At 37.7% G+C, this 11,666-nt stretch overlaps 1 protein-coding gene across 1 annotated transcript in view; it reads left to right on the top strand.

The window, feature by feature from the left end:
* The window catches only part of LOC104283887 (cadherin-13), a 261,169-nt gene that overhangs the window by 170,826 nt on the left and 78,677 nt on the right, over positions 1-11,666 (top strand). The window lies entirely within an intron of this gene.

Genomic DNA, 11,666 nt, shown 5'->3' with positions numbered 1-11,666 from the left:
TTTGTCTAGTGATTCTGTTCTTCCATCTGCTATTTTTTTCCCCTGTTTACCACACCTGTGCCGTCCTGATGCAGTTGTGGCCTTTGTGCTTAGGGAAATATTCATTGATGGTGTGTCAGAGCATAATCACAGAAGAAGCTGAGCAAGCCTGGCTGTGCTCCAACATAGCACTTCCATTAACTTCAGAGGAATAGTTTCAGCCCTTGAGGTTTTAAGTATGTGTCAGGTACTTTGATGGGTTAATGTACGAGACACTGCTTTGTGGGATTCAGACCAGTTAATTATTTTGATACTACCCCGTCACTCCACACACCTCCAAATATCTACCTTGTTCTATTTCACATATATGCTTACCTTTACTGTTCATAATAGGCTCTGAGCAGTGCAAAAATCCATTCAGATGTGCAAATAGTACCCTGTTCCCTCCAGGGGTTTAAATAATTTCATCTTTAATGCCTAAAAGAGCAATGTTTTAAGAGCTCCTCCAAAAATCCCAGGTGAGGTAACAAGTTCTACCTTTTAAAAGGTCACAATGGCCGGGATATTGTGCCAGATTTAAATTACGGAGAATGAAAATAGAGATACTTGTAAAGATAGTGGCCTCTTTTTCAGGAAGTTTTTTAAATTTACAACCCAATTTCTATAATAGGAAAGAGTTTTTAAATTAATTTTGTGAATTATTACTGAATACAACGTGTAGTTTGTATCTCAAAGAGCAATTTGGCATTTCCTTTCCAGCAAGTGAAGGCTTAGGCTCAACTTTTATTCAGCAGCAAGGGATTACTTATGTGAAAGAAAGAAATGAAGCAAAGCAAGGAACAGGAATTGATCATTCTGGAAAATCTGATACCAGGTTTGTGTGCTGTAGGATATTCAAACTGTGTGGGAATGAGTTAGACTGAGTGAATGCTAATGGTGCTGAGTATTGTTTTTATACCTAGCACATTAAGAAAAATGAGAATTACTTTCTTGTGTCACTTTAGCAATTGGTGACAGACCACTGCAGCGTTGTATGTGTACAAAACAGTGATTTTAGTCTACAGTTAATGTCACTGTGGTTGAAGTGTGATGAAAGACTAGCAATGTAGCATCTGCCAGAAGCAACAAGCTGGCAAATACTTTTCTTGTATTTGTTCCTGTAGGCGTGGTTCTGCCCAGATCTTCCCTAAGACCCAGTGGAAGAAAAAACATTGTTTCAACATGACAACAATATGGATTTCACCCCTACCTGTCTATTCTTCCTCTGCCAAAAATATAGTACAACGAATCCTACTTCTGGTCTCATGCCATTACTGAATGCAGAGTGTATGCTCAAAAATGGGATTCCACTGATTATATTTGCCTCCCTCTTCTGCCTTCTGATTTTTTTAAGTATCTGTTCCCAAGGAAGACGCTTCCATTGCTGCTCTCTAGTAATACTTTATTTTTCCTTAATATGGGGTATATTGTCTTTCCTTAGTAAATGCTATCAGGCGCTTGAGAGAAGGCAGTGATGTGGCTTAAGGGGATGATTTTTCTACAGTCCCCCTAATTCTCACATCTGTCCTTCACCTCAGATTCAGGACAGCAGCACATGCCTAGTCATACATTGAAAAGTAGTGGGACTTGTCAAAGTGCTGTCACTTGCTCATAAGAAAGAGTCTTCATTTGGCCAGGGAACAGTCTCATTCTTGAGACAATTCCTCCTTCTGCCACTTCCATCCTCACCTTCAACTTCATCCATTTCTGGGACAAAGTAATGTAAAATAGAAAGAATTCTATTGCATCAGAAGAGTAAGATTTGGGAAAATATTTTTCCTAGTTTAGATTTTAGGAATATATAATCTTAGAAATTAATTTTCCAGTTAAATAAAGAAGCTTGCCTCCTGTGAACAGAATAAAATCTGTGTAATTTGACAAAACGTCACCACAGTGGAATTTGAGATATACTAGTGCTGTGAGTCTTAAGTGAAAAATATGATTTGCTCACATTTTTAATATCTACTGATAAATGGTTTATAAAAGAGTAATAAATGACTAATGTGTGCTTTAATAAATGATTCATCAATTCCTATAGAGACCTGTAAGTGAATAGGTTGCTTGTCACCATGATTTATGATGACTTCCAGCACTCTCTTCTGATTCAGTTGTGCTACCCACTGGGGTAAAACAGCCCCTGGAGTACAATATGTATCACCGTCTGCTCGTGGTTCAAAGAAGATATGAGACTTTCAGAGCACCATCTGGAGAGATTTATTTTTCAGCTCAGGCTGTTGAGAAACACACTTGTAGCTTTGAGAGTCCCTGTCTTGATTCTTGGTATTGACTAAATCATGGACCAAATACTGAGCTAAAAGCACTTTTAAGGTTCCTTCTGGCTCTATTCTCCATACTTCTTTTTAAAAAAAAAAATCTCTTAGATGTGGTATTGTTATTTTCCATGCTAGAGATACCTTACTGACACAAACCAGATCTGTCCATTCAGTTTGCACATTTAAAAACAACTAACCTCTCCTCCTCTTCTTTTGTGATGTGAAAGTCAACCCTGGTCCTTCTCATCTTGTTTTACAGGGAAAATGTTGCCCTTTTGGACTCCTAATTAATCTTATTTCTTTCTCTGTGGGTCTTGCCAGTGAGCTGGACCTTACCTTTGGACACTAACAATCTGTTAATGGTAGATGATTCCCCTGTAACTCCCTCATCTAGACCCTTACATTTGATTTGGAGAAATCACTACTGAGGACTGTAGTTGTGTGTAAAACTGAGCAAAAGAGCGCTGTCGTTTGACTAACGTGCAGTTCAGGAACATGGCCAGGGCACCAGCCCTCTTTCACTTTGCTGCTGGGAGGGAAGTCAGTGTGTAAACCAGGCTGAACAGAGGCAAGACCAGCAGAAGCTGCCAGCGTGGCTCAGCAGGGGGGTGAGAACAAGCTGAGTTGGGTTTTTTTTTTATTTCACCTATTGTTCTGTCATGCTGGATGTTGGAAGGCCAGACAACTGAGCTGAGGTACTTGAACAGGAATAAGCAGATCTGAACAGATGAGAAGACACTGTTGCCAGGTGAATAGTTAAGAAATAGAGCTGTACTATGGCCTAAATGTTATGGGAACCAGTTATTAAATTCTAGCAGTCTGTTTGAATTGGAGCAAACTGTCTCCAGTACTGCTTTGTCACGAGAAATAGTTTTGTGGAATGGATAAAAGCATTTTAGAAAAATCACATGAGCAAAATGCACATTGGAATTTCTATTTGGCTCCCGTTTTTGGACTGTGAGACAATTTACATGCAGAGAAAGCAGAATTCATACATAAACTCAACAGAGCAGGACAAAGCCTCTACAGCTGTTAGTAAACTTTGGCATAAAGAACAGCTTCATGATGGCTAGAGATCATCAGAGATGAGCTCTTTGGCCATCCTTGTTTTTTCTAGAGCTGTAAATACAGCTAGTAAGGCTCCCAAATCATATCCTACACTTCAGAAAACCCCTACACTAGATAAATGTTTGCACTGACCTTTTCACTCAGCTTCATGTCCGCTTTATACTCTTGTAGCAGTTCACTAATACAGTTGACATATCTGAAGCTCCAGGTGCCCAAAAGCTTCCTTGAAAACAAATGAAAGATATTACCTAGTATATTTTTCCCATGCGAAAGGGAGAATTCCAAGATAATTTCTCTGGTCATAGAAAATAGAGGAAACAGGATCAAGGCAGGATGGCTATTCCTGTGTCATCCTTGTAAGGTATCTCTCACCTGTTCTTCAAACATCCAGAGATCAAAAATTAAAAGGCTCCTCAGTCTGTTCCTGAACAAATCTTAACAATGAAAAATTCTGCATAGCCTAATCTGAATTTCCTTTGCTGGAACTTAAAATCATTACATCTTCTGTAATCCTCGTAGATGTGGAGGACAGATTATGCCCTTAATATCTTTTTTTACTCTTGTATAATCAGGACCATGCAAAAAGAAGGCAACGTTGCAACTTAGGTTATATTGTCTATTTCTTAAAATAAATAAATAACTCTTGTGCTAAACCTGTGACACTCATGTTTTTTCCCACAAATATTAGTCTAGCAGATTTAGTGAAAACAAAAGAGATCAAGTTGTCCCATAACTGACTTGTGTTCTTTCATGTTTAAGGTGAGACAAAGATGTAGATGTACGTGTGTTTCGACTGGAGGCCATTTGCAAAGTATCTATTAATTTAGTTTAGAGAGTATCGATTAGTCAAATGAAAAGGTATGTATTTAAATCCATGTGAAAGGAAACAAGTATCTAAATAGCGATAAATATTTTATCTTCTAAACGAAGGCTGTGAGCATTCTGTTCTCACTGCAAAAATAACACAATATTTAAAATTTTCTATAAAGTTCTATTAACTGTACCATTTCTTCATAGTTAATAATTGGTCACTACAACGCACTCAGAGTTTTCTTAGTTTTCATGAGCTGCAGAACAGATTTTCAAAATGATATCAGCAGTTTAGGAGTCTAAGTATTTAAATAACAGGCACGTAGACCTCTTCCCTCCCTCCCTCTCCTCCCCCCCGCAATAATTTTAGATGTCAAAGATAAAAAAGAAGAGCTTATTGGACTTAAAAAATAGGTGTAAAGGCATCTAATTCCCACTGGAGTTTAAAAAGCTGGGTTTAGGAGCACAGTTTGCTTTGACTCTCAGTGCAGTTCGGATCCCAAATGTCTGTCTGTGTTCTAAACTTAATCACTTTCAAATAACTTGGAAAAATGCCTGTGATCAAGAAGAATGTTTGTTAATATTTCTGAGTTGTGTTATGGTGGTACCAAACTAAGGACATCTGGATGACTTATTTAAACAATCTGGCTATCTGAATAATGAAATTACCTTTTTGTTATTTTTTTTCTTCTTCTTCAATATTATGTGTCAGTTCTTATCAGAATTAGCTGGTTTGAGGTTTCTCGTGTGTTAAGAAATGCTCAGCACCCCTCAGGATTGAATTACCAATGACCTTAAAAACAAATACTCTGCTGTAACGTTACAAACAAGAATGAAATAATTTTAGAGAGAGAAAGAAAAACAAATACGCTCATTCTGTGCATTGACTGAAATAGAGGACTGTTCAGCAAAAAACAGGGTTTGGGCGACCAGTGTTTCCTGTACTCATCCAGATTCATACTGTGTGCGTAATAATTTGTATTCGTGTGGCTTTCAGCAAGCTATCTGCATAACCAGTGTAAGCACTTTGTTCAAGAACTTTTGCAAAATATGTTTAACACTGAGTCCATCCACTTATCACATAATTAGAGCTGGATACACTGCATAGCAGTAGGCAGCAGGCTTCTACATTTATCTTTGCTTGTGAGGGGTAAGTTCATTGCTTTGTTTCTCTCTACCAAGGTCATGAAATACATGAAGTTGTCTGTTTAATCTCCAGATAAACACATTTCAGTGGTACATAAAACAACAGAGTGCCCGCTTTATAATCTGAAAGCAGCTGAGAAACACTTGTATAAGTACAGGAAAGGTTCTATGAATAGAAATGATCATTCAAACAGTGTGAAATTGGGGAGGAACACAAAGGCACTTCACTGCTTCTCCAGATCTGATTTTCTCCCAGCTTTCTTGCTCTCAAAGTCAGCTCAAATAGTAAACTTTTATTTTTGCCAGTCCTTTTCTTTTTTCTTTCTCATTTTCTGTGTTCCTTTCCTGCCCTTTGTTTGTGTTCCTTGATTCGTTATGATCAGCTGATCTGAGCAGTCCTGATGCAAACTTCTGTGTGAGTCCTTGCCTTTTGTAACCCTTTGGTTATGCTTGGAAGGTCAGCAGCAACTCAGTGGTAATAACAGCAATTCTCACTACAGCTGGTAAATTCTCACCACAAAACCATTCCAATGCTGACTATCCTCTGAAGACTTCTTCCATCTGCTTCCGCTAACAGCAAATATCCAAACACTGCGAGCAACAAAAAAGACATAAACCCACAATTTATTGCTCTCTTCTACAAGAAGTGAAGGTTAATGTGCTTCCTCAATGTGGTCTATGAAGTGTGAACTTTACCGTAGATATTAAGGTCTGAATTAGAAAGCAAACAGTAGAGTAAGAGTTTTGACTACATCTAGCACAAATATGTTTGGGTAAGTAACCAGATAGTAGAAATTAAAGAGGAAGGAGGGTTCAAACAAAGGCTCTTGAGAGAAGCACAAGCTAAACAAAGATAATGTAATGTCTCCAGACCTAGTCTTGGACCACTTATTCAGGGAAGCTGTATAAACATAATTATTAGCAGTCGCTGCTAGGAATGGCTATGTGATTTTCCAATTAAACTTTTTCTCTCCAGCTGGATTTTTGCAGTTGCCCTCAAATCAAATTAGGACTGCTTTCTAGAGATTTCAGTTTTAATGTAAATTTTAAAATTGGAGTCTTTTGCCTGAGAAATTAATATTTTGTCCTCTGAATGTGCTGCCGAAGCACTCCATGGAAATGTCCTTTAATTTCACTCTTCACCAAGAGTGGTTTTATAGCATGTTGTCCCTCATTAACTGTCCCAGGAGTTCCACTTTCCACATTGAGTGCAGGTAGGTGACACCCAGACTTAAAAGAAACGTCACACAATTATTTTCAGATCAGATATGAAAGAATGCATCAATGCCTTTTCTCAAATTAACTTTGGAGTTCTGTATTGGGAGACCTCATTTGCCTGTGTAACATCCAATTGACTGAAATCCTAAGTTCTGTGTGGAAACACTGTGGTTTCCATACATGGTATTCATTGCAGAGTGGCTCCTAAATCATCATTATCTCATTCAGCCTAGACAGTATGTAAATTGGTGGGCAAGTTGTGGGGAATAGATGACAGGTATTACCTTTGTGGCGCAGCCGGCAAAAAATTTCTGTGGCTTGAAGGGACTTTTATTTTATGTACATAAAGGGTTATAGTTCCTCACATGTAGAATGTGGAACCTCAATAGAAATATCAAAACCTCTAAATCTCCTTGTCTGACGCAGCTCAGCTGATTTGAGGAATAATAAATAGAGGAATTGTTAGATGTGTAGCAAAATATCACTGTAATCCCATGAGTTAAGAAACCCACACTGTTAATATGCCTCTAGCATCTGTAGGAGTTCTATTTTAAAAGTAGGATTAAACAAGATAACAAACTATAGATCTTAACATATTCAATTTGCACCAGACAAAACCCTATTTAATAGCAATTACACAATATGTGCGACCTGGTATCATAGTTGCTGTTTATATGAGCAGAAGGGATTTATAAAGCTGAAGTATATTCGTACAAAAATAATAGTTATATGACTGCTTAGGTCATTCCACTAGAGTGGAATGCGTTTTGTGATCAGTTTATCAATTTCTTCACTGACAAGTGGGATTTTAAGATTTTTGTCAGCAGCACTAAAACTGATTTGGCTACTACAAAATTTGCTAACCATCTGTGCATACGAATCAAAATGTCAGGATTATTTAGACAAAATATCTTTTTTCCTTCTGCTCTGAAACATTAAAATAGTGAACCGATAAAAATCAACATGCTAAAAGAAGCTGTACATTTATTCAAGTAAAATTGTTAGTAAGTGCCTATGAAAGAGACTCATTTGGAAAGCAATAAAATTCTATAAGGCTGATCGTCTCTTGAACTTACTGGAATGAAAACAGTGTTGATACATTTAAGAAAAAAACAGATTAGGGGATTCATACAGAACTCTTTGCAGTTATAGTCTCGGTTGAGGAAAATGGTTCAGGAGTTTAATTTATTCATATCCTTGTACTTTCTGCTTTGGCTTATTTCCAGGACTTGTTTGCCTTAGAGTCCCAGATGCTTATTTGCTTAAAGGGTAGCCCTTTCTCTAGCCGGCTGTCTAACAGTCACTTAATATTTATTTGTTTTTACAAATGTTTTCCCCTGTGTTCCCAGTCCATATGTCACAAGAAAACGTATAATCCCAACAGTACACAGAGTATTGACGTTATCCTCACTTTCCCATTCTAGACTTTGACCCCATTATGAAAAATCCCTGAATCCCAGTTGGTTACCTGACCCTGTGTTTCCCTCCAACACTATTGCTCTATGGCCAGTCGTTTTGGGTTTTTGTTCTAACTCCAGTTCTCCTCTTCCACTTCGCTTGATGCAGCTTTATTGAGATGTTTTTGTTCACATCTCTGCATATTGTGGAAGATTTCTTCCAGCTACTTACTTGTCTAGTCTTCTTGATGTTTAATTTGTCCAGTGCTGAAATTTATCGTTGTCTTTTTGCATCATCCTTCAAAATCCCTTCTGTCTTCTTCATCATTCTCTTTTTTAAAAACACAACCACCCCCACCCCCACCCCCACCCCCGAAATCCACCAACCAACCAGAAAACTCTTATCTTTTGGTCTTTCCCCTTTGAAGCCTACTATTTAGTCAGCAGCCTGTAAGGAACCTCCTCTGAATATTAATAATTAATTTTAATTTTTCCTTCCTCTCCTAACTCCTTGGGTCTGTCGTTTGGCTCTCAGAGCTTGAACATCTAGCACCCCTTAAATGCCGTTCTGCTCCCGTTTCCAGTTCCTGCCTCAGATCTACCAAGACTAATTTCAGTGATGTATCCATTGACTCCTTTTTGCCAAGTGTGACATCCCCTATCTCTCTGTTCTTATTTTTGTCACTTTCCCAGCTGTCTTTTTAGATGGCAAACTCTTCTTGTATTTCATAAAAAGCTATCTTTCTGACCTTTGTCATCTCATGATCCTTTTTCTGTCCCCATGATTCTGTTCCTTTAGTATTATTTCTATAAGATCTTCTTTTTTCCATTCCTTGATGTCGTCCCCCCTTCTTCATCACCTTGCTGCCTGCTTCCCTTGAGAACCATCTTTCTGTTTGCATGACTTAAACTGACTGTTTGCTTATGACTTGCAAAAGTCCATGTACACTCTTTGCCTGCCTTCTATAAATCGAGTACCATCACTGTCTGCTTCTACACATCATCTCATTTTTTTCTTTTATGCTTTATTTCCTCCTCCTCAGCTCATTTGTTTTGACTGCCTTCAGTCACTGAGGCCAGCAGTGCCCATACGTTATGTAGTACTGTCAGATGTTCTTAGATCAATGATTTTTCTTCATTTAGAAGACTGATGGTGAGGAGAGCGCTGCTGTCCTCAACAAGTTTAAAGGGTTGAAAGCAACCTTTTAGTTCAAAAAAAGTTTGAAGAATCTAAGGAGTTAAGTGAGAAACTTTCAAAAGATACGTAAGAAAAATCAATCCTGCTAAATAAGCTTAAATCTAAACTAACAGTTGTCTTTCACTGAAATAATATCAAGAAAAAAGATTTATCTATAGTATTGATATTCTTAGCTGCCTGTATCCAAGCTATGGCTCCCATCCAGGCAGCGCTCCATGGAGATGTGAATGCAGCATTAGACTATAATATAACTCTAGATTTTATACATATGCATATCTCTATATGTAGAAACACAGGCCAACAGATGTTTGCCTACCTCAGCTGAGGACCAGATGTTTTATTTTCCTAAAATTGCATTTTCTAATATGGATTTTTTTTAAAAATGAAGTTTGGTTTGGGTTTACTTGTCTACTTGAAAATAACATAACTAGCATTTGAAAACAGAGAACACTGTACCCGATTAATTGGTTCAGTGTTGAACTGAGCGAAGAAAAAAGTGTATGTTTGAAGACAAGTGAAGGGCATGCTTTCTAAGTTAGCAGCTCTGACCTTTTCAAGTTTTCCATCTTAAATAATAATTGAAGCCATGAGTAAATAAATTCAACTTTGCCTGCAGATGTTGAACTCTATAATGTCCTTTTACTCTTAACATAGCCACTGCCTGATATTAATGGCAGAAACAGTTTTATCATGCCCCATGCTGGGGCTGACTGGCAGTCTCTAGAAACTGTTTTCTTTCCTCCAGCCATATGATTAAAATGCAGTTCCAATCAATAAAACTGTACAGTTTCTGTCAATGGTAAGTGTTCGCCTAGGGGTCTTCTGTGTCCCAGAGGTATTTCTTTTCTTCAGTTCTTCTGTGTTCACGAGAGAACCAAATTACAATAAGTCTTGTTTACCTAGACCGCCTGTTGAGATTGTTTTTGGACTGCCTGCTGGAACTGGAGTGAGCATTGCAGAGCACAGGAACACACTCACAGGCTGGTAGATACAGATATAGATGTTAGCAGTAAGGTACCTCTTTTAGCAGGATTGCGTTCCAGCGTAGCCTCTGTGAAGTCTTTGCTTTAGGAAGATTAAATATTTAAGCATGCACTTTTGACTCATTTGGCATGTTAGTGGGAAACGGTGTAGGGTGGATTACAAAATGAGGTCTCAAATACTAACACCTGATTTCAGCTGAACTTCAGCACTTTCCAAGGATGTCAGGGTTGCCTGTTTTCCCTTTTCTTGGATAAGGATTATCTCAGTTGATCAATGAGGCAATATGTGAGCAACCAATCAGTTTTAGGTTCTCTTTATTCGGGTAGCAATTGCTTTAATGCAATCGATTAAAAGGGAATTCTAATGATATTACTAATTGTGCTTTTCAAGGAAACATGACAGCTATTATTGAACTTTCAATTTATTATTTCCCATGGTGATCAGTTTGGAAAATCAAAACACAAGCATTTAAAATTTGACATCCCCTGCAGTCTCACTTGTTTCTTTCTTAAATATGTACGTCATCTTTGTAAATAATGGTAAAATAGAAACAATGAATCAATTGTATTCAGCTCATAACTTTTTCCGTTTCTCATTTTTTTGTTATGGGAGATGCAAGAGAAAGGTAATATTCCTACCTGAATTCAGCAGAAGGTGGTACCTGTTTCCATGCATATGTACAGCCCAGAAAAGCATCTAGTTTGTTTCTGTAGAAGACTCCTTTCAAAGGGAAGTACTAAACTGTAGCTGCCTACAAATGCAAACACTAGGTACTACTCAGTAGAAATAAATTCATTCAGCTACATGTTGAACACCTGAATTATTTATTTACAAATAATAAGCATGATTTGTCAACACTTACACAGAGGGTTATCTGTGTTACATAGGAAAGCTATTGTAATGTCTTTCCTGGCTAATTTTATTCAGTGAGCACCTTATCCACTTTTAAATGCCCAGAGTCCAGACTGTAGGTTGAATCTCACTTATTCCATAAATTTATTTTTCTTAAATTCATAAAGTATGGGCAGCATTACAAATGTTAATGCTACTATTATAGGATCATAATTTAAAAATACCAGCATTCTCAAAGGTCTCCAGCAGTGTGTCATTTCCCTGCTTTATTAAAATGAATGAACAGATGTACAATTTATTTCTGCTGAACTATCATCTAAATTCATAAGCTATTTCTCATGTGTCTGAAATCCGTGTTGGTTTCCCATTTTCTTTGCCTTAGAAAAAAAAAAATTACACTCTCACATTTATCACTCTGGGGATATAAACGAGAAGTATACTCTCCACTTCATTCACTTTAGACTAATATCCTCAATACAATTTAAATCCCATCTCTTCAAGGCTATTCAGCAAAACCTAGGCACTGGAACACCCAGGATCCGATTGGAAAACTCCCTTGCCATCTACGTTGAAGATTGGCGGGTGGACTCTGAGGACACTATCTGTTCTGTCTGACAGAATGAGGTGGCACACAGCTGCATTTAATCTTTTTGGTTGGCATTTACGATGCTAGTGGAGGCTGTGCAATTTCTTAGCAACAAG

This window comes from Charadrius vociferus, unplaced genomic scaffold, assembly GCF_000708025.1.
Source record: "Charadrius vociferus isolate BGI_N301 unplaced genomic scaffold, ASM70802v2 scaffold673, whole genome shotgun sequence".
NCBI lineage: Eukaryota > Metazoa > Chordata > Aves > Charadriiformes > Charadriidae > Charadrius > Charadrius vociferus.
Note: the sequence above shows the minus strand (reverse complement) of the source record. Positions and strands in the feature narration are given on the sequence as shown.